At 34.0% G+C, this 25,641-nt stretch overlaps 1 protein-coding gene across 2 annotated transcripts in view; it reads right to left on the bottom strand.

Moving 5' to 3' along the window:
* The window catches only part of LOC145287976 (intraflagellar transport protein 80 homolog), a 510,341-nt gene that overhangs the window by 377,478 nt on the left and 107,222 nt on the right, over positions 1–25,641 (bottom strand). The gene's annotated exons all lie outside the window — the stretch shown is intronic.

Genomic DNA, 25,641 nt, shown 5'->3' with positions numbered 1-25,641 from the left:
ATCTTTATCATAAAAACGCTCGCCATATTTCTTTAAGAAGACGTGACATAATAACAAGGGAAGCAACTCAGTTATATTCATGATTGTTAATGCAAAATTTATTTTAAAAATTGTCAATAGTTACATGCTATTTACCTTCCTTTGGAACTCGCCAGTGTTTTTTAGCAAAACATGGTTCTTCTACATTATCATAACGAAAAAATATTGAATTTCAAGTAAAACAAATGGTACCTTCATAATTGTCATGTCTCAAATAGTAACATATCCAAATATTAGGGAAACCGATAAGGTAGAAAAATAATTATTCATGAAAAAAGACATTTGTAAAATCTAGTGATGTGGTTTCAAAATCTGCCGATTTGAATTGGAGAGTTAATAGGGGAAATAATTAAATTTTTAATTTCTTGGAAATCTTATGTCAATTTCAGAAAACTAATTTTGATAAGTTTTGAAAACAGTTTAAAAAAAGTTATTGTTAAAAAATTACAGATTATGTAATATGAATGGGTCTCGTCTTAGAGTAGCTCCATGTTTTGACAAACTTCTATGTCTGACCTTTACTCCTGATCATATCCTAGTGGGGGATGCCCTTTTCTCTTCCCTGCAACCTCTTTCCCACAAAAAAGACGTAGCGAGCCTGTCTCTGCTTTATCGTTATTTTCATGGCAAAATGCTTGTCTGAGCTTCAATATATGGTCCCTCCTCGCCAAACTTTCACGATAAACACTTGTCTAGCCAAAACCACTATCGATAATTTCCCACACTCTTTATCTGTGCCTAAACCTAAACGTAGATTTCATGAACAAAGTTTCTTTCTTAGAACTGCACGCCTGTGGAACTCTCTTCCGTTTGCCTGCTTTCCAGCTGACTACAATTTGATTGTCTTCAAGTCAAATGTAAGCAAGTTCTTGATGAGCCGTTCCCTTAAGTAATCCAATTTACCAAATTTCAACTACTAACGATTACTACGATATTGTCCCATTATCCACTGTACACTTATTAACTCTTATCCATGAGTGGCCTTGAATTATAAAAAAAAAAATTATTAACTTCTTTACTTATTTGAGACGTAAAGAAGAACTTTATTGGAATATTTGAATATCTATGTATCTTATATACATATATATGTTAGCCCCTAGGAAGGGGTCCCTAATTTTTATGAGAACTTCGACTGAAGTAAAACGAAGCTGAGTAATCAAGTGGGTGATCGATTTACGATTCCGGTTGCCTGTTTCCCACCTAACTACAACATGGATGCCTTCAAGTCCAACATAAACAAATTCCTGATAACCCGCCCCCTTAAGTAAGACACTTTATCAAATCTCCAATACTAACGTACTGTACACGCAATAACCCTTATCCCCAAGTGGCTTCCAGGCCTTGATAAGTGGTGACTACCTTGTAAAAAAAAAAAAAAATCATATATGAGTCAATGAACACAGAGTTTAATTAACAGCTTGTTCAAGACAATATGTCTACAATTACTATGCTAGATGCCAGCCAGTGTAAAAGACAGACGGCTTGAAAAGCCATATTCAATTCATGCATGAGTTGAATAAACAGATACTGACAATACTCAACACTGAGTTTCCTACCACCAATATATAAAACTGAACTGTTTGTCTATCGTTATCGATGAAAACCACAAATATCGCTGATGATGTTCTGACTTGTGCATGAAATGTTTTTTTGAAAATAGTTGTGCAATCTCCAACATCTTTCTTGAGTTGGCAGCGTTTTGATCCCAGTGGCAAGTTGAAATTCAGGACAACTGGAAACAATGCCAAGATAAGTGGAGAGCACATACAGTGGCTGCTATTCCCAAATAGTCACCCATCTGGTACTGGGAAGGCTTATTGTTGCTTAACTTCAGTGATCTGATGAGAACCAGTGTGCCAACGTGATTATGCTGGACATTTGCAGACCTGCCAAACTGTGACAAATTTTGTTACAGAATTGGCACACCCGATCAGCTTTGTTTGCAGTGACATTATTGGGGTGCAAAATAGGTTTTGTACATTTATGCAAATGACTTTGGAGGCCAGCAAGGAATTGGCACAATTTTTCATATATGTCACAGTTAACATTATGATGTTGTGGACCCGGTGCTAGAACCTGTTCGCTTTTGTGAATCAAATGTTTGTGAATAGCAGTACTGCATACAGCTATTCACAAATGATTCTATGCTTTAATGAATCAGGTTCTGCCATTTACTTCTATCAAAAGCCATTTTTTCCCATTGCTCCACAAATAGTCCAGATTGTTTCAAATAAGATTTTATTGTACCTTTAAATTTCTTTTTTGCTTTTGATGCATTTCTCTTATTTTCCAACATTTCACCATAGAATAATCGCCTTGGCAGACAATCGTCACCCATACGCACAATGTGACCAACCTATTGGATACAACTTTTTATCACCATCGACTGAATGCTTGGTATCCCTTTTATCCCTAATATTTATTTGTTTGAAATATGGGACTGCCATTTGATATGAAATATTTATTTCAGCCACTGTTGATGGAAGCCTCAAGAAGTTCTAATATATATATATATATATATATATATATATATACACATACAGACACACTTACACATACATACCTATAAGGAAATTTAAAACATGAAATGAAAATTTAAAAAAAATGGAATATTAGTGCATGGAAAAGTGGATAAGGATAGTAAAATTAAGGACACAAACATATCACTAAAGCAAATAAAGTCACTTCAGTTAAAAAAAATATTTTGATTCTGCTTTAGTAATGATTGCATTCTTATTTTTACTAGTCTGTTGATACGCTTATCCACTATTCCATTGTGTATGTGTGTGTGTGTAAATTATTTGAGGTCATATTATTATTATACCAGGAACATTATTTCACTTTATATTTTCTGTATTTAAGAATTATCAATGGCAGCACAAGGAATAAATAGACACAGGATTATTGTAACACGACTAGTAATTTAGAAATAGAAGCATTTTTAAAAGTGGCTTGATATTTTGCATACAGTTTACAATGAGTTAAAGGTTAAAAATGGAAACGTATGACCATTATCAAATGTAAGAGATGCTAATAGCATTAGAATACCTGAATTTATTCAGCAAGTACAGCACACCATTAGTGGCAATCCGAGAATATCAATAAGACTGATTACAAAAGAATACTATGGGCCAGAAGGGATAATCTAAAATGTTAATCACATAGAAAACAGATACAAGTTTTATATGATGAGTAAAAGCTATTATACATAAAAAAGCTATAGGAAAAATGTTCAATAAACACTAGTAGATTTCTAAATGGCAGAAATAGATAACAGAAAAGGTTCATGATCACATGGCCCTAATACTTGCCTTCCTAGCTCTCAATCTGTTGGACTACTAATTGAGAAAAAGGTTAAAGAGCAAAATATAATCTTTAAAAGTCTCTAAAGAAATAATCTTTAACAGTCTCTATAGAATAGTGCTCAATATTAACAAAGATCACCAATTTCTAGAAAATACTTGATTCATACCTAATCAAAAAGTCAGTATTGAAGCAAAAGAAGCCTTTAATGAATATAATTGCAAAACAATATATTTTTATCCTCAAAAACGTTTTTCATTAAAAAGGCATCTTTTGTTTCTAAGAGCTATCTTTTGTGCCCTCTAACATTTTACACATCCTGTTCACACACACACATACATATATATATAAATATATATCTTACAGGAAATAATGCTAGACCATTTAGATAAACCATTTAGAGTTTGTACAAATTCAGTTTAAAGCTGTTATCAGTTGTAAGCAATTATGTACATCATATGAAAACATCTTAAATGATGCGACATCTGGTCACGAAAGAGTTTTTAATGCAATTGCAAAGAAATTAGATCTAAACGCATTCTACCCTCAACCATGCTGATATATTTTTTTAATGATCCAATTAAGTAGCATAAAATTCCACGAAGAGAAAGTAAGAAATAAAATCATTCTTAGCAAAAACTAAGATTTCAAATTATACGGAAAACTAAAAGGATTTTGTCAAAGAAAATTGTTATTAATATCTAAACATACAAATTGGTTTATGTAAAATCATTCACTGAATGGCAAAAGAGCACTTAAATAATACACACACACACAATAATATTTATGCACACATACAAGATTTAACCCAAAATTCCAACTTTCAACGTAGATCCTCACTACTAGGTCTCCTTCTTCAACATCAGGGGTCTACATTCCAACCTTCCAGAAGCTAAAATCCAATTAAAAACCTGACCTATTGTTCATGTGCGAAACTGGCATTAGACCAACTGTTTCCCTCGATGAGTTAGTGATTAAAAGATACTCAAACTTGACATCAAAATTTAACTCCCAAGATCATCATGAGCATCGAATATGTCTCATTAGAAATGGCTTTCCATGTGGTAAGGACATCTCTAGAGAAGATCTAAAATTGCCCTAAATGTGCTTCTGGGTAGCACTTGCTCATAACACCAGGTTCATATTTACTGCCTATCGCCCCCATAACAGCAGAGTTACTAGCTTTAAGAGCATCTCTGAGAAAATTGACCACATCCTGTCTGCTCATCCCTTGGCTAATATTCACGTTTGTACAGACTTCAATATTCAACCAAAACAGATCATGAGAGGAGGTTCTGCCATGATTTCTCTTTTACTTATGACCTAACACAGATTGTTCACGGACCTGCCCACCTACCTAACACTGACAGACAGTATGCAAGTCTCTCAGACCTTTTTCTTACAACTTCCTTGGAACTGTGCTCATCCTCCATTTTGTCTCCACTGGGATCTTCCAACCACTTGGTTTTCTCAATTAAGATAAAAACAAAATGTAATAAGTCCTCAAATGTACCTATCCATAGCTGACTGGGATAGCTTCCAAATATTTATATCATATTCATATTTCTGCATTCCATATTTTAAATGAACTTGTCCTCAATACTATCAGATCTGGCTGAATAGTTAACTGTTGTTATGGACCATTTCATACCCTCCAAGAAATTCCAGCAAAAAAAATAATAGCCAACCATGGTTTTTTCTAGAATGTGTCGCTGCTATTTTGCAAAGAAACCACTTTTTCCATTGCTTTCAACGAAATAGATGTACTGAGACTAAAGCTCCCTTAGGATTGTCAGCAAACCCCATAAAAGAGTAATAAAGAATGCAAGAGAGATGTATGCTCAGTTTGTCAAGTCCAAAGTAGCTAAGGAACGACTTCGTTCCCATGAGTTTTGGCAAATAACAAACGGGGCCCTGAGCAGAGGCATGTCCACTATCCTAACCATCATCAATGGACCTGAGAGAATCTTGTCAGCATCTGAGAAAGCAAAACTCTTTATTAAGAACTTCACAGCAAATTCTACCCTTCGCGAGTAAGGCCGTCTTACCCCCCATGTTTCCTCTTGTGACTGAAAACACGCTACACAACATACAAATATCTGTGTGATATTGCCAAGTTTATCGAAAACCTTGATTTCAGTAAAACAACTGGCCCTTACAGCATTCCAATTATAGTGCTCAAAAGCTTCAACCAGAACTAGCACCAATACTTATAAAGCTGTCTAAACATTGTCTTAAGGAGAAATGCTTCTCAACACCTTGGAAAACTTCATCAATCTGACCCATATTTAAAAATTCAGATCAATCATCTCACTTTTAGTACAGACCAATCAATCTTCTGTTCATCATAACTAAGTTATTGGAATCGGTGTTAAATAGAGAAGTGATCAACCATCTCAGCAAAAATAACCTACTCAGTGAAATGCAATATGGTTTCAGTTCTGCTAGATCTACAGCTGATGTGCTAACTGTAATATCACAGAGGATTAGTGAATTTCTCGACAGGGGCTTAGTTTCTAGACATATCAAAAGCTTTTGATAGGGAATGGCATAAAGGCCTACTTTACAAGATTTCCAGCTATGAAATATCTGGATATGTTCTCTCAATTATTAAATCCTTCCTTTCTTGTAGGTCGTCATCAATAGACAAAAATCAGAAGCTCATACCATTAACACTGGCATTCCTCACGGTTCCATCTTGGGCACAACTCTCTTCCTGATCTTCATCAATGACCTCCCAAATCACATTTTTAGATCATTCATAAACATTTATGCAGATAACACCACCATTCATGGCAACACTTGAAGGGTTGAAAATTACCAAGATCTCTCTGATTCTCTCACTTCTGATCTTTAGCACAAGGTGCAATGGGCAAAAATGTGATTAATTTTAATAGATCCAAAACCAAGTTTCTCTCTTTCCATCATCAATGCTCTGACTCCCATCTGGCCTCAATTAAAATGAATGGCTATCATCTTGGAGAAGCACCATGTTTTGACAAGCTTCTGGGTCTGACCTTCACTCCTTATCTGAAATGGAGCACAGACATCAAATCCATTGCCAAGATTGCCAGAAAAATATTTAGATATTCTACCATTCCAGATATCTCACTACCAATGCAATCTTCTACCTATAAGAGCCAAGTATATCCTAAGATGGAGTACTGCTGCCATTTCTAAGCATGAGCTGCTTGTAGCCTCCTATCTTGCCTTGGCAGAGTTCAAAACCAGGTTGAAAACCAGGTATGTTATGCACTTTTCTCTTTCTTGCAACCTCCTCTCTCCTAGGGAGAAGACGTTGCAAGCCTGTCTCTGCTCTATCATTATTTTCATGGCAACTGCTCATTTGAGCTCCAATTTATAAACCACCCCTCTTGCCAAACTTTCACAAAAAACATACATATAGCTACAACCACTATCAAGAATTCTCTCTATTCTCTATCTGTGCCTAAATCTAAACGTGGATTCAATGAATAAAACTTCTTTCCTAGAAGAAATTCTTTTCCACATGTGGAACTGTTCCACTGGCCTGCTTTCCAGCTAACTACAATATGGTTGTCTTCAAGTCCAATGTAAACAAGTTCTTGCTGAGCTATCCCCTTAAATAATTAAATTATACAAAATTCCTACTACTAATAATTACCATACTGCTGTTCCAATGATTACCATACACTCCTTAACATTTATCCTTGAGTGGAAGTGTTAACTCCTTTGTTAAAATAAAAAATTAATTTCAAACCAACATCATGCTCAGTCTGTAAAAATGTTAAGAATTATATTTATAACTACTGACATTAGTGTTTCATGCTTTCGCAATCATCTGTGCAAAAAGTGATAATTACTTCTGGTCGGGAGATGTAAGCCCAGCTACAAAGTCACCTTTGACTCCGTTTGCTAGGACGTTACTTCCAAGCCAGCATCAGTTGCCAAGAGAATTAAGGGAAATTAAGCACCTACAAATCCAAAATGTGGGCACAACAGTAAAGCAATCAAAAGTGTTCTAATAAGTGGAAGATGTGAACATTGCATAAAGCTAGTTGATTGCCCTTGTATTTTTTATTTCATAGACAGTGCTCAACTTTAATAATCTTAAAAAGAAACAAATGGTCATTTACTTTAGAGTGAAAGGTAAAATATAATAAAATATAGAAGATTACAATTAGAATTGCTTAAGATATACCAAATTCAAAACTATTCTTAGATGTTTGTTCAAGCTATTCATGTTACAGATTGGGGCCCTACAGTAGCGAGTGAGTAAGATTAACCAAGTATATATGCAGCATATGGAATTTAGATATATACAGATTAAGAATGTGGAGTCAAATTGAGGAATGTGTAGTAACAATAACATGACCTGTCTAATTTGGAAAAAGATAGGATTGAATAAATAATGGAAGTGAAGCTGCACCGTTCATGACTGATTATTGAAAGATAGAGAATATATATAAGTAATGAGGAAGAGACAAAGGTTTTGTTTTAGTGAGTGAGTGAGTTTGTTCTTCATAAGCAAGAGGACACAGCACACGTTTTAAATATGTAGCATGCTGAATAGTATGATTTCTCTTCCATAAGATGTAAGGTCTACCAAGGAGAACTTAGTGAAAGAGAAATGCAAAATAGCAGAAAAGTTCTTCACTCTAAAAAACAGACTTTGAAAAATGAGCATTATTATCTTAGAAAATTAACAAAGTGGAGCAAATACAAATTCATAATGTTAATTTTATTTTTATTTCGGACTATTAGTCTCATCTTTATTAGTTGTTGTTTTTGGATCTTTTTATTGGTTCACAACGTTTCGGCCAACTTCCTCTGGCCTTCGTCAGGTGGTAACCGCGACGGATAGGAACTTCGAATTTCCTAACTGCATTCTCAGCCATCACTGCCATCCGTAGTTGTTGTCATCTCACCACATTAAAGATGAGACTAATAGTCCGAAATAAAAATAAAATTAACATATAATGCTCATCTCAAAAAATGAATTCCAATTAAGGAATAATATATATATATACAAATTTATAATGTTTCTCATGTATGATTTAAAAAAAAACAAACTTTTTATAATCAGTAATTTTCAATAAATTTCCTTTAAATGTTCTAATCAAAGATGGAATATTTATTTCTAACAAAAGATATTTTATTAATTTTATCCAATATTTTGATGATTATAACCAGCAAAAACTGGCAAACATGTTTTCAGCAAGATGCATTTGAAAATCAAAGAATGAATAGGAATATTTTATTAGATTACAATGTTCTCAAAATTTCTTTCAAATAAATGGACAGTAAAATAAAGAAAAGGTAAAAGCAAAAGTTAGAGAAAGAATGAAAAAAAAAATAGAGTAAAAGTTGATTATATTGAATAAATAATTCACATCGTTAAAACATTCAAACGAAAGAAATACACGGATGAGAGTTGAATATTTTAGAAACAGGAAGATGACTTCTATTTGGACATATGGGAACATTTGAAGAAAACATCCAACAGAATATTAACTCTGTCTTAATTTGTATCAAAGCAAAAACAAAAAATCAAAAAGCAAAAACTTTGAACTGCAAATAATTCTAATATTAAATAATCAAGTCAATAAAATGTTTATCAAAAGCTACAATTTATAACAAATAAACTTTTGCAGTGGATGTCAAATAAAAATATTGATAATAACAATATATGATATCAGGGAATAATATTGAAATCAGAGAAATATGTACAAATATTTTTTAGTAAAATGTTTAAACTTTCACAATATTATATTTGATAAAAATTTCTTTCTCCATCAATCTGTAAATTTTACTATTAATAATATCTTCCTTTAAATGTCTGTAAGGGTTAATAACATTAAGAAAAGAATAAAAATAATTAAAATAAATAAACCAATAGTAAATTAAATAAATAAAACGAATATGTCTCTTCTTTATTTATTTAAACTAACTTGTTTTGCTGGCTTGCTATCACTTCACAAAGTTTGTTGCATTAAATATTTGAAGCAGTAATTTAAATAATATTTCATTTATAACTTTATTGTAAACCCCAAATAATCTTTCTCATTTATATAGAGTAGTCACTAAAAAAGCAGAAACTTTGTCGAACAATAATTTATTTTTACAGAGAATAAGTTTTTCAGACAAATATTATAATACACTTCTTTTTTTTTTTTTTTTACATAGGCGTCACCACTTATCAAGGCCGATAGGCCACTCAAGGATAAGGGTGTAGAGTAGTCAAAAAGACAATATAGTAATCGATAGTAATGAAAGTTTGGTAAATTTGTTAACTTAAGTGGAACGGCTCATCAGAAACTTGTTCACTTGTCTAACTGATTTCGCTTTGTTGTTCCTGTTTTTGTGTAATATGAATGCATGAATTGTGTATAATTTATGTAATATGACTTTTATTTTTGTAATTTATGTAATAAATAACAAGTTGGGCATAAGAGGTGTGTGATACTATTGAGGTCCCCCTCACCCCCAAGTGTTAAGAAGTAGAGAGAAAATAAAAAATAAATCTAACAAAAAAACAAAAAATGTAGGTTTATTGACTAACAAAAGAAATAGGAAACAGGGTTGATGAAAAGCCAATAGATAGAAAGTTGTTATTAAGGCAGACAAAAGAATGTTGACATGGGATTGTTTAGTCAGGGTGTATCAATGACGGTAATGAAAGGAAGGAACATTGGATATAGACATATTTAGATTTGGTTTGCAGTCATTTTGGAGAGTAGCTATAGGTTTACTATGTTGGGAATAGTTTTTGGCAATGGTTGACAACAGTAAGAGTTGAATCGTAAGTTATACACTTGACGACATTTGAAGTTGTGACTTTGACATAATTGAAGGCAGATCGTGGCTTGGACCAGATCAAGAGACTTTGAGCAGACCAAGATAAGTTGACAGCAACTGACAGCCATGGCTTCAGCAGAACCTACATTTAGAGGGTCAGGAGTGTCACACACGCACTCAGAGTCCAACTATATAAAGTGTCAGAGTTTATGTTTTCTTTTGTTTTTGTTTCTTTTAAAATTAAGTTTTTACACTTCTGAACCTGTGTGCATTTTGCTGACAAGCACCAATGCATAACGACATTGACAAATTTTGTCAGTCCACAAGTCGAATTTTTACTTTTGAAAAGAATAAACATCTACATATGATGGTTGTTCTCTGCTGCCGCCATCCATAATATAGCTATCAGAATTGAAGAAATGAATAAACCAGATGCAATAAAATTTAAACAATCAAATCTTAGTAATTGTATTTTTGAGATGAAGTGTTTTCATTGATTGAGATTGTCGGACTGACTTCCTCATCTTGGTTGTTATAGTCACAACGTTTCGTCCATTTTGCCCTCCGGCCTTCATCAGGTGTTTTGTACCGAACTAGTGACATATGGCCGAGTGGTCCTAGACGTTGTATCAAAGTTTACAGTTACCCAAAGGTGCTGAGTTCAATCCTGAACGAAGGCAGTGAAAAGTAACATTCAAAACAGAGAATCAGCAACTATGTCCCAGAGCCTAGCTGGAGTTCGAACACGGTACCCCCGTAATAATAATAAAGGGTTAGGTTCGAGACTCCTAATAAACGGTTCCCCAGTTCGATACAAAACACCTGATGAAGGCCAGAGGGCAAAACAGCCGAAACATTGTGACTATAACAACCAAGCTGAGGAAGTCAGTCTGACAATCTCAATAAATCAAATCTTAGATAATAAAATTAAAAACCTAAAATTTCTCCCTTTTTCTAGCAATCAATCTGTAGATAGATAACCATTAAGATTTTGGTAATTTCAATACAAATTTATCTTTTAAATGTGACTATCAAGAAAAGGAGAAATCAATTTGCTTTGTTACTTGCACTTTAGAAATAGATCAGATTATCCTGGGGAGTTAATATATATATATCTATTTTATTAAGTACAGCAACTAAAACAGTAAAATGGCAATGACCAAAATAAGAAAAACAATCTGAAACATATGTAAATAACAAATATCTCAGATATTGGTTACAAGTGAATATTGGAAAACTATTTCCATATTGAACTCGCCTTATAATTTGCTTGACTGTGGGAACTAATAAGTCTTCATGTACTTTTATCTCTTGCAACCTAACAATTGCTAGAATTCATAGACAAACATCTATTCACAATATTTTTGTCGCCCTATTCTTAGGCACATTCCTTTTACTGATAAAAATAAGCGTATTATTTGACATAGAAAGTGACAAATTATGCAGCCATGTATTAAAAGAACTTTTAACAAAAAGTAGGAATTTCTTTTGTGCTCTCATATGAGAAGCACATTTTTAACAGGTTTATTCTTAGAAAAATAATATTAATCACTAATAGACTGGAGAGGTTGTTAGTTCTTGGCTTGGAAAGATGGCCCCCGGATAAAATGAGATCTCTCTATTAATTGAAAATGTAATAAAGAAACAAATGAAGACAACGATTATGCTAATGATGAACCCTTAAAAAAATAGGCTTTTGATTTAAAGAATGATAAATAAGTGAAATAGCAAATGAACTAAACAATTTACAGGGTGGAACGATAAAATTGTCGCCTTCAAGAAAACACCACTACAGCTTTATTTTAAAACTTTTATTGAAAATATTAAATCAGGTAAGTTGATTATGTAGTAGAGCTGACATCTATTCAATGTAGTTGCCTTCAGCCTCAATCACTACCTCAATATATATCTGGAACTGGGAGCATGCCTTTTCCACAAGCGCTGGCGGGAGCTCGGCGAATATTCTGCGGATGGTGACGATCAGAATGGCTTTGGTGCTGTGGGAAGTCATGTTGGTGATGTTCTCGACATATAACCCAACGAAGTAGTCCAGCGGGTTCAGGTCAGGGGAGGAGGGGAGGGGCTAGTGAGGGAAGAGTGCAAAGCTGTACCACTAAATCTGAAGCCAAGTCTGGGTTCCTTTGAACTTGTGAGCAGGTGCCAAGTCCTGCTGTCACCCTCAGGGTCTGCCAGTGGCCACCCGATTGCACCAGAGGATCTTCACACTCTTCAGCACATCCAGATACATTTTGATGTTGACTTTCAAGCTGACTTCAAAGATGTGAGGTGGTATGATGTGGCCCTCACTTGCTTGAAACCACACTAAAGACCATAATCCTGGCCGGAAACTTTGTTTTCTTCACCCTGGGTATGATCCTGTTATTTATGGCAATCTAGCAATGCATTTTGACGGTGCTAGCAATAGTCCTGTTGTCATAACTTAGATTGGTAGAGAGCATGTACAGTGCCACATCTCCGATCTCGCTCATTGAACACTGTGTCACTTTCAAACATGATAGTTCAGTACAAGATGCACATATTAATTCCATTCACTACCATCCAACAAGTGCTTATGTGATAGCAAAAATTAGGGGTGAATAGTCTAAGTTCAAGCAACTTTTGTCATTACTAAGCAGCAGAACATTATCACTGTCTACCAAGGGAAGAGTTTATGAAGCATGTGTATGCATTGTATGGGACTGAGGTATTTAAAATGGATGAAAGTTTCTGGGTTAATATATGTAGAACACTTGAGGTAGAAATGTCAGCCCGCACAAGAAGATCAAGGAAAACATGAGAGGAGAGGAAGTGATAAGGCTGACTGGGAAGCCATCAGAGATCTTATCAGAGACGCCCCATGGGGAAATATTTTTTCTCTTCCTGCCGAACAGTGTGCAAACGAGACCACTGAATGGTTCAAAACTGCAATCGAAGCGCATGTTCCCATGCAGAAATTCTATAGCAAGCCCCACCCTCCCCAATGGTTTACTTCGACTTGCGCAACTGCCATTGCTAAAAGGCAGCATGCATACCGCAGATTTAACCGACATAAGTCCAGCTCAAACAGACAGAAGTATGTAGAAGCTAGAAGTAACATTAAGAAACTACTAAAAAATGCATCGAAGCACAAAAACTAGGAACTCGTGACTTCTGGAAAATCTACAACAGTGTAGTAAATAATGGGCAATCAACAATTCCCCCACTAACCAACAATCACGAGGTTGTTTGCTCAGAAACCGAAAAGGCTAACATGCTTGCCAGTCAGTTTGCCTCAAACTCCACACTGGACCCTTCCAACCACTCCCTACCTGAATTTGCTATGCGAACAGACGCCACGCTAGACGGCCTGAAAATCACCCCTGCTCAGGTGCATGCTATCATAAAAAACCTTGACACTTCAAAAGCATGTGGACCGGATCTCATCTCAGCTGTGCTATTAAAAAAGTGCTCAGCCGAAGTAGCTCCAGTTCTCTTCAAACTCTACAACAAATGCCTTAATGAATCTTGCTTTCCGGGCTGTTGGAAAACTGCTTCTGTGGTACCAGTATTCAAGAATTCTGGCGAAAGAACTGACCCATTAAATTATCGCCCCATTAGACTCCTCCCACTTTTTGCCAAAATATTTGAGAGACCTTAATTAACCATGCTCTAGTCCATCACCTTACAGATGGGTAACTTCTGACTGACCAACAATATGGATTTAGACAAGCCCGTTCCACAGCAGACATCCTAACTGTAATCTCTGAATGTATATACCATTTACTGGACAAAGCGAGAGAGGGCAGAGCGATAGCTCTAGATATATCTAAGGCTTTTGACAGGGTATGGCATGAGGGTCTCCTCAGGATTGGTTGGTTGGTTGTTTTTGTTTTACGGCATATCAACTCTTTTCGGGTTATTTAATGCCGAATCCAAAGATTTTGAAGAAAAATTTTTTTAATAGAATATATTTGTTTTTTCATGTCGGTTTCTATTTAACCCATAGTTGGAACCCTAACAGGTACTACCACTCCGGGTCAGAGTGGACCTGGGAGCAATGGTAATTAAAGGGTGGCTCCACACTCCCCAAAGCCCACAAGCTGGGGCCTCACCACTGGATATAGTTTAAGGTCATATTCAGGACCCCCATTGAGGGACTTTTACCCTCTGCAGGGGGGCAGTCGGCGTATTCTAATGCCCCACCGACAGGGCCAGTCTCCTCAGGAAGATTAGATCATATGGTATCACTGGTAGAATACTTAACATAATTAAATCCTTCTTAGAGAAGAGAAAAATCCAGGTTGTCCTCGACGGTCGTACATCTAATCAATATGATATAAATGCGGGAGTGCCCCAGGGGTCTATCCTTGGACCTCTACTGTTCCTGATATTTATAAATGACCTCCCCAACAAAATTGCCTCTGAGATCGGTATATATGCTGATGACACCACACTCTATAACAGGTACGACAGGAAAAAAATGAACATATATCTAAAGAAATGGCAGAAACACTAGAGGATGACCACCAATCAGTAGTGGAATGGGGACAAAAATGGATGGTCACGTTCAATGCCGCCAAGACTAAACTAGTTTCATTCAATAATTACAAGAAACCTTCTCTACCACCTATAGCAATGGCCAACGACTCTTTATCTGAGAGTACATCTTTCAAGCTCCTTGGCCTAACGTTCACAGGAAACATGAGTTGGAACAATTACATCGAGGGCATTGCCAGGGCTGCTGCGAGGAAGGTGGGCTCTCTCTACCGTGCTAGAAAACTACTAACACCCGAAAGTATCCTGTACCTCTATAAGGCAACCATTCGCCCATGTATGGAGTATTGCTGTTATATTTGGGCTGGTGCATCGGCTACTAGTCTCTCGCTCCTTGACAGGGTTCAAAAGAGAGTCGCAAATCTGGTAGGCCCTAAATTGGCATCTAAGCTTCAGCCTCTGTCCCATCTATGAAACATTGCATTCCTCTGCCTTTTCTACAAGTATTTTAATGGTGAATACTCTGATGAACTGCAAGCACTTGTGCCCCCACGACGTGAACACCCTCGACAGACTCGACAAGCTGCAAAATCCCACCTCCACACTGTAGAGATCCCTAGATGTAAAAGATCTTTCTACTCCAGTAATTTCTTCCCCAGAACTGCTAGACTTTGGAATTCCATTCCAGGTCACTGCTTCCCCAACTGTACTGACATGCAGAAGTTCAAGTGCAACGTGAACCAACATCTTGCTGCCCAAATCCCTACATAGTACCCCAGTAGTTGTTTCCCTCAATAGTAGCCCCCTACACCAAAGTGGCAATGTGCCTTGTTTGGGGTGAAAATGTAATTAAAAAAAAAATTTTTTTTTTAAACTGTCAGGCATTGTTATCCACTGGTTATCACTGGATGCCTGTGCCAGGCACTAATGCTCACTGGCAGTTAGTGCTGTTTTGAGGCCATTACTTGTCTTTACTGGTGGACACTGGATGCCTTTAAAACTGTTACTGTCGGTTCCAAGTGGTCATTGGTGGCCATGACCAGTACTGTCCTCCATTGAACTGGTCCGAAATGAAATTCTCAATCTTCAATGGTGAGCACTGGTTTCCTCTGTTACTGTTAGTCACTGCTGATCATGACCAATGTTGAACCCCCATTGGACTGCTTTAAAATGAAATCATCTGTCTTCAATAGTCAGGCACTGTTATCCACTAGTGGTCATAATGGTGACTGACAGTAACTGGTGATCAGTACTCTTTTTAGGTGGTTACTGTTACTTCTTAACACAGACAAACAAGTTTTCTGTCTTCAATTCGTTATGTTGTTTAGCTCTTGATAGGCTTTTTTAGCCATTCAGAATTCCCTTAATCTGATAAATGTATGTGAACAGCCTATGAAATTGACCGGAACTTAATACTGGATTCTGAAAGGAGGGATTTGTATGTAGGTAGAGAAGCTGTAATGAATGTTAAATATATAGAATAAGAAAGTGAACACACTGATGGAGCAGTTGTAAAAGAATATGTCAAATGTATCAAAACTTCCTGCAGCAGATACTGTGACCATATTGCATTTATATGTGGTGTTTGTGTTTGTCTTGCTATGTTTTCTCCGAGATGAGAAAAGTCGTCTCTATTTTATAAATATAAAGATAAGCAAAACAATGTATTCTGCTGCCATTTTTTCATTTTTTTGTTTTCTCACTGTCCATTGTTTTGTTTTTTTTTTTCTTTCCAATCTAGGCCTCATTTGAAAATGAGGAGAATGTGTTTACTTATTAATCAAGATTTTGAGGCGAGTAAAAAGTAAACACTGGATTTAGTCTTTTGGCAGCTTCATGATTCTCACTTCCTTTATTTTGTCTTTTAGTTCTCACATTTCATGAACAATGTTTGTGACAAAGGGGGAAGAACTGCTGTTTTTTTAGGTAGAAATCTACCCCTCTAACACTTATCGTTGGTTAGCTTTTGACCTTGAAGTTTTTTGTGGGTTTTTTTTTTTTTTTGTAGCTTTGTACATAACCTGACTTCATACCTTGTCTAGAGCAATTTTTATTAAAAAAAAGAAAAAGAATTTGCCATACTATTTTGAATCTAGATTTTTGGATTAAATTGGAAGTAAATTATTTAAAATATTATTTTCTATAAAAAAAAACAACCAATGTTTTATAGGCGATGAACCAAACATATATTTCATTACTGAAAAAACTATCCTTTAATGTCATTATCAACTTCTAATGTGTTTATCCCATAAAGCAATGTTTGCACTAAATTTCTCCCTCTATCATGGTCGACATTTTGGTGAAGATAACATCTGGCTATCTTCAGATTTTAGTGTTAGATATCTAATCACTTTTGTTTTGACCATCCTCTAAAACCTTTCTACAAAAATTTGATTTTTATATAATGAATACAAGCAACAGAATTTGAATTATTCAATGAATGTATGTGAGGCATTCTAAAAGTAATGCCTCCAATTTTTTTATTCTGTCTGAATGGATCAGAAATGATTGCAAATTGCACTGTTATGTTAACTGAACTTATGCATTCATTACCTGAAAGTTTCATCTCTCTGTTGCAAATATTGATGGTGTGAGGCTCTAAGAAAGCAACTCATGTCATGGATGTGCATCAGAAGAGGAAATGCATCATTTGAATTCCTGACAAAAGTGCATCGAGAATGGTGGTGACTACATAGAAAAATAAATTCTGGAGCACAAAAGGTGACTTGTTTTAATAATACCACTCCCATCTTCATAGCTCTTCAACTTTGTTGGTTAAAAAAAAAAATAGTGGGGGGGGGGGCTTTACTTTTGGAATGACCCTTGTATGACAAAGCATGCTCTGGTCACCCATGCATAGTCATTGTTCATCGCTGACAGAAATGCATTGAGAAGAATTGTGACTATGTAGAAAAATAAATTCTGCAGCACAAAAGGTTGCTCATTTTAATCATACTATTCCTGTCTTCGGAGTTCTTCAACTTTTTTTAATTAAAAAAAAAAAAATAGGAGACTTTACTTTTGGAATGACCCTCATTAATATAGATGAATTTTTATATATCATTATTTTTTTTCTGGTTTAATGGATATTTTAGATGTTTGCGAGTGTTGGACAGATTTTAGAAGTTCACTTTCAAACTAACCTATCTCTGGCCAAGTCTTCATATCTTCCACTTTTTCTCAAATTCATCTTTATCATTTCCTCTATTTGTGTTGGCTTCCTCCTACCAACTGATTCTGCTGTCTCAACTATTCTACATCAACTAACCCAATCACTCTCATTCATTCTTTCAATGATTCTAAATGAACAAAGTCTCTTGTTCTATACATATCTCCTTATACTGTCCTGATATGATCGTTTTCTAAGGTTATCAGATCTAAGTTCGTCTTTAAGACTCATATTAAATATCAATTGTATCAGTCTCACATAATCCCTATGCAACACATATCTTCAACCCTCACTGGCTAGATTTAACTTCCATACATAGTAACATATATCATAAATAAAAAATAAAACAAAATGTAAGCATACTTGCTTACATTTTGTTTTGTTTTTTTTTGCCTGTATGTAAAAAGTTATACAACAATATTATCTAATGAAACAGAATAGATTTACATGGATTTACTAATCCATGTTAATCTATCCTTTTTCATCAGATAATATTGTTGCATAACTTTTTACATACATCTTAGGTTAATACTAGATCCAGAATAAATGTTTATTTTAACTATTTTTTTGTAGTGAATCTATTCATTTATCAAAAACATTTTTAAAAATCCAGAAATAATGTCATGAAAAATTTAATGGAAAAATTATATTTTAAAGGTTTTAGTAAGAAGCATTTTTAGGGGAAAACTAAACTATTAGTTTAATATTTTTAGGTTTCTTTTTGATTCGATCATGTTTTATAATATAGTCTTCATTTGAATAGAAAAACTGAATATATTAAATATAACCTAGCAAATGCTAATAACAAATTTATACTTATAAAACATAAGTATTTTGTTTGCATCTTTCTGTAAAATACAAAAATGAAAACAGAAAAAAACCTTAACACTGTTCTCTTTGACCTTGTAGAAATGTCCGAGAAAGAAGGACACTGCCAGTCCAGCATGAGTGGATACTCAATAAATCGGTTATATTTAGGCAAAAAGGATTTTCATATCACAGTTATTGCAAGAGATGTGATAGTCCAGTCAGATCAATAATTTGCTAGAATATCTCATCATACAATGTTTGAAGGAAAATTCACAATCAGAAAAATATGTTAAGTTATGAAAAAAAGTGATCGCAGGCTTCACAAAAGAATGTAATTACATTGCTATATAGAAACTAATCAGCTTCAGAAAAAAGGCAAGGTTTGCTACTCATGATGAGAAAATAGAATTTCTCAAAATAGCAAACTACTAAATATGAAAAGATTGCTGCGGATTTACATGTAGGGGGCGGGGCTACAAACAGATTGCTGGGAATTTTCCAAATATATACGGATTTCCCCAATCATAACATTTTTTTTTCTTTCTAGAATATTTTTCTGATGATTTTGGCTTGTAATCATTATTCACATTTAGTGTTGAGGCAATTTATAAATATTCTTATAAACAATGAATTCATTCATTATTATTAATATTATTAATGATTATCAATATTAATATCATTATCATTATCAATATTTATCACCACTATTATTAATATTATTTATCATCATCAATATTCATCGTTACCATTATTAATATTTATTATTATTATTATCATTAATTATTAATATAAATCATCATTATTATTTTCATTATTATTATTATTTATCATCAATATATATAACTATCATTATCAATATTTATTATTAATATTATTTATCATTATCAATATTCATCCTCATCATCAATATTAATCATCACTCTTCTTTTTCTTCCAAATCCTATGAATAAAGTTACATTGTGGTAATAGAATTCTTTTTGGGTTTTTATTATTTTTTTATCATTCTAGAAGAAAACTGACAAAATAACATATACATTATTTGCAATTTTAAAAGATATAAACATGAATAGAAATGAAAACTTGGAAACATTGATGTTCAAAAGATCTGAAATGTTTGTTTATGAATCTTGCTAAAGCTCTTTCGGCATTTCCAAAGCATGTGATAGCAGACAACAATCATACAAGATGAAAATCTAATTCAATACATTGTGCAGAGATAATGATAATCACAAATATTATAAACAGGCAAAACTTGCTGAAACATTAAATACATACAAATCAAATTATGAACTGTAATAAAGAAAAAACAATAAATTACAGATAATGAACTGGATCTTATCTAATAAATAACAATAGATTCTCTTTGAAACTTGTAGAAAAGTGTCCAGTTGAAAAATGAAATTAACTTCAAATGATTCGGACTACTGTTTCGATAAGGAGGCTTGAAGCAACAATAATTTAAATGTTGAGGTTTTCATCCTTCATGTCACATAGCAAATGAGAAAGCAAGAAAACGTTTATGAATGTTTTAGATAGGTTTTATTAAATTTTATTATTTGAATTATTTGGACAATTGATCTCATCTTGTTGAGCTCAGAAATCTTTTTGTCTAATTCAGGAATCTGAACGGAATTTCCAACAGAACTCTTCATTTAATATACAGGAATAGCATGCTCTCATCTCGTCAACAATGACTGGGTAAAAGTTCTAAATAATTCACAATTGCATTTTGAGTGTCACTTGCATCGAGGATTGAACCTTTAACCTCTAGAAGAATGTAACTTACAACTAAATTTTATTAATTATTTTATCCAAGACATTACACGTTACACAAATCATTCATTTCTAAATGCTTATATTGTGTCACAAGATCAAATTACAATGCTGATTAATTTAGCTGAAATTGTTAAATTTTCACTTAGCAATGCTTGTATCAACCATTATACAGCCATCAGAAACCCAGGTTCTGGATCGTCTACTAACAAAACCACCCGGACATTGATGTTAATTTATAAAAAAAAAAACGTTTATTAAAAAAGAAAAACAGTTATAGCAAAACTCAGAAAGATGCCTTACTTGTGTACATGAGAGAGAAAAAGATAGACACCTTGTTTCACTACACCTAGTTACAGAGCACACACACATTAGAGATTATGTCTTGGATATGTTTTCTCTACCTTAAGTGCCTCCTGAAAAGAGTCAGAAAATCTCCATCTGCAAGTCACATGGTTTCATCAACTTCTCCTTTGGGGTCATCTTTTATCTTTAGATTTCACTCAAACTTTTCCACCCCCAAAATGGCTTTCATTATGTAACAATAGAATCCAGAAACCTGATAAGAATAATCTTTAACTGAAGGAGCTTTATTTTGGGATATTCTTAATATCATGGATGGATGCTTAAAAGTTTTGTGTGAAATGTTCTAGATTGTAAATAGAGCTCTCTCTTCATGACCAACACTTACAACATGGCTAAGCAAAGAAAAGCCAGTGCTATCAATAAAATAATTTTAAAATCCTATTTCAAAAACTAATGTCATTAAAAAATTAAATTCCACAATAATGTATTTCGGTTCCGTTATATACAAGTCAACCATTTCATTCTTTTGTTAAATTGTACACTAAAAACAAAACCCCAAACCCTTGCAGGAGTTTATGACATATTTCTATTCTGTAGACATTCAGGCTCCACAATATGATTGTACCAGATAGAACAAATACTACACTTTGATTCTAGGACAAAGAACAAGAAAATGTATTTTATTTTGAGTTTCATGTTTGACAGAACTGAAATATCAGATGAAATTTTTTTAAATTACTTTTTTTGGTTTGCATTTTTGGCCATTGGGTGATTCATTTTTACAAAAGAGGTGAAAGGTGATAACATACGTAAAAACATGAAATGATCTTTTTGTTTTTTTTTGTTTTTTTTTATATTACATTTTCATCCCAAACAAGGCACATTGCCACTTTGGTGTAGGGGGCTACTATCAGGGGCAGCAACTACTAGGGCACTATGTTGGGATTTGGGCAGTAAGATGTCGGTTCACTTTACACTTGAACTTCTGCATGTCAGTACAGTTGGAGAAGCAGGGACCTGGAATGGAATTCCAGAGTCTAGCGGTTCTGGGGAAGAAACTACTGGAGTAGAAAGATCTTTTACATCTAGGGATCTCTACTGTGTGGGGGTGGGATTTAGCTGCCTGTCGGGTTTGTCGAGGGTGTCTACGTCGTGGGGGCACAAGTGTCTGCAGTTCGTCAGAGCATTCACCATTAAAATACTTGTAGAACAGGCAGAGGGATGCAACGTTTCGTCGATGGGACAAAGGCTGAAGCTTAGATGCCAGTTCAGGGCCTATCAGATTGGTGACTCTCTTTTGAACCTTGTCTAGGGGCGAGAGACCTTAGCATTTTGTTATATAGATGAGAACAGATAAAATATTTAAGATTAAGAAAAAGCAATAAAGAATTAATAATAAAAATTATCATAAATGTCTTCCAAAACTTTACTTCTCTTCCTTATAGCTCCTTTCACACAGAAATGTTGCTAGCCTCTTTCTACTGTATTGTTATCTCCAGGGTAGGTGCTTGGCTAAGCTCCAACCCCTGCTCTTTTCTTCACCTCCATAAAACATTCACAGCAAAGACCACTTAGCTACAATCACAACAATCACAAACTTTCCTTTCTCTCTGTGTACTAAAATGCAAATGAACAAAGTTTCTTTCCTAGAATATCCAACAAAATATCATCAAGTTGCTTTCCAACCAATTACAACATCTTCAAGTCTAGTGTCTTTTCTCTACCCTGCAACCTCTCTCCCACAGAAGAGACGTTGCAAGCCTGTCCTTGTTTTATCGTTATTTCCATGGCAGATGCTCGTCTGAACTCCAATCTGTGGTCCCCCCTCGCCAATCTTTCACGAAAAACACCCGTCTAGCTGAATCCACTGTGAAAAATTTCCCCCACTTTATATCTGTGCCTAAATCAAAACGCGGATTCCATGAACAAAGCTTCTTTCTTAGAACTGCACGCCTGTGGAACTCTGTTCCGTCTGCCTGCTTCCCTCCGGACTACAACTTGGATGTCTTCAAGTCCAATGTTAACAAATTCCTAATGAACCGCCCCCTTAAGTAAACACTTCATCAAATCTCCACACTAACGTAATGTACTTGCAATAACCCTTATCCCTGAATGGCTTCCGGGCCTTGATAAGTGGTGATCACTGTGTAAAAAAAAAAAAAAAAAAAAAGTGTAAATAAATAATTATTGAGCCATTTCCTTAAATAATCAATTACTCTTAAGCAATCTTTGGGCGATTCCACTCATTGTTTCCAACACTCTTGCAGCAGCGTTTATTGTCCGACTGTGGAGTGGTCCGATGGGCTTTGGTAAGTACTGACCCATTAGAATATAAAAAGGTGTTTTTGTATTTTACATAAAAAATAAATCAATACCTGAGTGCACTAGTTTTGTTTTGTTTTTTTTTCGGAATGCAATGGAAGAAAATTGATCTTCTGTCGAAGGTGGGTTGTTCTATTCATCAGGATAGATTGAGCTCACCCTGAAAAACGTATCCAACTAATTAAAAGTACACATTCTTTTGCGAGCAGATCAAATATGCATGAGTAAAAGATTTTTGAATTAGCTTAGAAGGAGACTCATCTAATAAGCAATAGACTTCCATTAGGTTTTCTTAGATAATCTTTTTTTTTTTTCTTTTGTAAATAATTAATTTGGAATATGTTGCGCATCTGCTGCAGAAGTTGCTTCTAGGAAATGGATTGTCTCTTGGAAATCTATGCAAAACAACAAAAACACTGTGAAATTCGTTCAGTATCCAACAGATTCTAGCTACAAGTCAAAGTCGGCTAAATGAAAAATTGAACTCTCTACACCTAACTCAGTTTTAAGAAAGCTCACTCTGACCCCCAACATTTTAAGATGAGTAAACTATCATAAACGTTTGCTGAATTTTTTTATGAAAATTGCTCCAGATAAGGCATGAAACCACTTGATGTAAAGAGCAAAAAAAAAAAAAAAAAAGATACTACTTGAAGATCGAAAACCAACTAACAATGCATGTGAGATGAATAGATTGTGATCCAGAAAACAGCAATTCTTCCCCCTTCCACTCTGTCACAAACATTGCTTAGTGAATGTGAGGACTAAAGGACAAAATAAGGGAAGTAAAAGTCACAATTTGTCCAAGAAGTGCAATATAAAAAGCCACTAAAGAATTTAACTGAAAAATAAGTTTTATTTTGTTTGATACAAAAATAGGAGTAGCTAAAAACAAACAAAATTGTTATTTAAAAAATGTATATTGACGTAAAAGAATATACTGTATATTAGTAAAAGTATATGACCATCTCTTAACTGCCTCTGTATTTGTGTTTATTTTTGATTTACTTAAATAGTTACTGAAATCAACAATGTAATTGCATAAAATACTAAAACAGATATTTTATAAATTCTATACAGCAGAACCTTGCAATACGGCATTAAAAATTAGTAACAAAATACAGTACAGTATATAATACACATGCATATAATCAAATAACATTATAAGTAACACTGTAAGGCAGGGCAAATACCATAACCAGGGTCCGGAAAAACATTGTATTCCACATCATAACCTGAAAAAATGTATCCTAAGGCCACCATATCCAGAGGTTCTACTTTATTAAACAAATGTAATTACAAATTAAATCCACCAGAATGCATTTTGGTTTCTTTGTAAACAAGGAATTTTCATCTTTTCTTAATTGAAAATAGAAAAATGAATCTGTTTCATAATTCTTCAACATCTGAAAACATTTAGAATCATTTGAAGAGTTGAATAGAAAGGAATTTCTGGCTATAAAATTCTTGGGAAATCTACAAGTATTAAAATATCGAAAGTTTTGAAATCTAGTTACAGCTAATAGTTTTACAAATAGAAATGTAAAGTCATTGTAAAAAAAAAATATTTATCAATTTGGTCTGATTAAGAATTGTATGACAAAACAATGCCGTAATAATTAAATTTAACTTTTAAAACTCTATTCAAAAATAATAATAAATTGGTTTAAAATAAATGAAAGGCAGCACAACTAGTTTGATATAAAACTCACGCAATATGATCCTTTACTAAATGTTCTAGGTATATTCTTTTTCTGGATAAAACATATTCTAGTTCTTTTGGATGAATATTGAAACTATTGTTGATTAAATGAAACCTGCATACAGTATTTCACAAAAATGATTTGAAAAATAATCTTTTTCTTTTTTTAAGCACATCATTTTGTCTCTTGTTTTATAATTCCCACAAATGCAAATAAAAGTTTAAAATGTTTTAAGGTTTGTCTGTTTATTTTATGGCATGTCAACTCTTTGGGAGTTATTTAATGTGGAATCGAGTCAAATTTGTGGAGGTACTATTTAGCATTACTTATTTTCTTATAACTTTATTTATTAAAAGTCCAGATGCTACTCAAGGATAAAAGTTTATGAGATGAAATGAAAATCAGGACCAAGTTTGAATACATGTGAGGACAGTTCTAGATAGGAATTTGCTGATTTGTTTTTTAAGATGTCTAAGTTACAATCTGTGAAGAAGCAGTCCTGTGGAAATGTGTTTCACAGATGTATATCAATTTAGAGGCAATAATTGTCAAATATTAACTTGCATTTATAAACTTTGATAAAATGTTTATATTTTTTCATTTGTCAGATCTCAAGTTTCTCTATAGATCAACTACTTTTAGGAAAGATATTATACAATCCATATTTTTTTTAACAATTTTATGAAATTTTTGCTGAATTCAATGGTATAGGAAGAAAGTCTTTTGTTTTACAGCATATTAAACCTTTTTGTGCTATTCAATGCTGAATCCATTCATTTTGGTATAAGTTTTTATGCTTCAAGTTCTTTATATCTGCAAATATTTATTTATGGTGTTTGGTTTGCGTGTTTTGTAGAGGAAAATTGTTGATTTTGTTTCTGACTTTGCTAAACATGATTGAGTTTTGCAAAGAGAAAGGAAAAAAACAACATCAATGTTTGGTGCATTTTTGGTCAGACAACCTGA

The sequence above is a fragment of the Euprymna scolopes genome, chromosome 11 (genome assembly GCF_053919585.1).
Source record: "Euprymna scolopes isolate OS-2025 chromosome 11, ASM5391958v1, whole genome shotgun sequence".
NCBI lineage: Eukaryota > Metazoa > Mollusca > Cephalopoda > Sepiida > Sepiolidae > Euprymna > Euprymna scolopes.
This window is presented reverse-complemented; position numbering and strand designations above follow the sequence as displayed.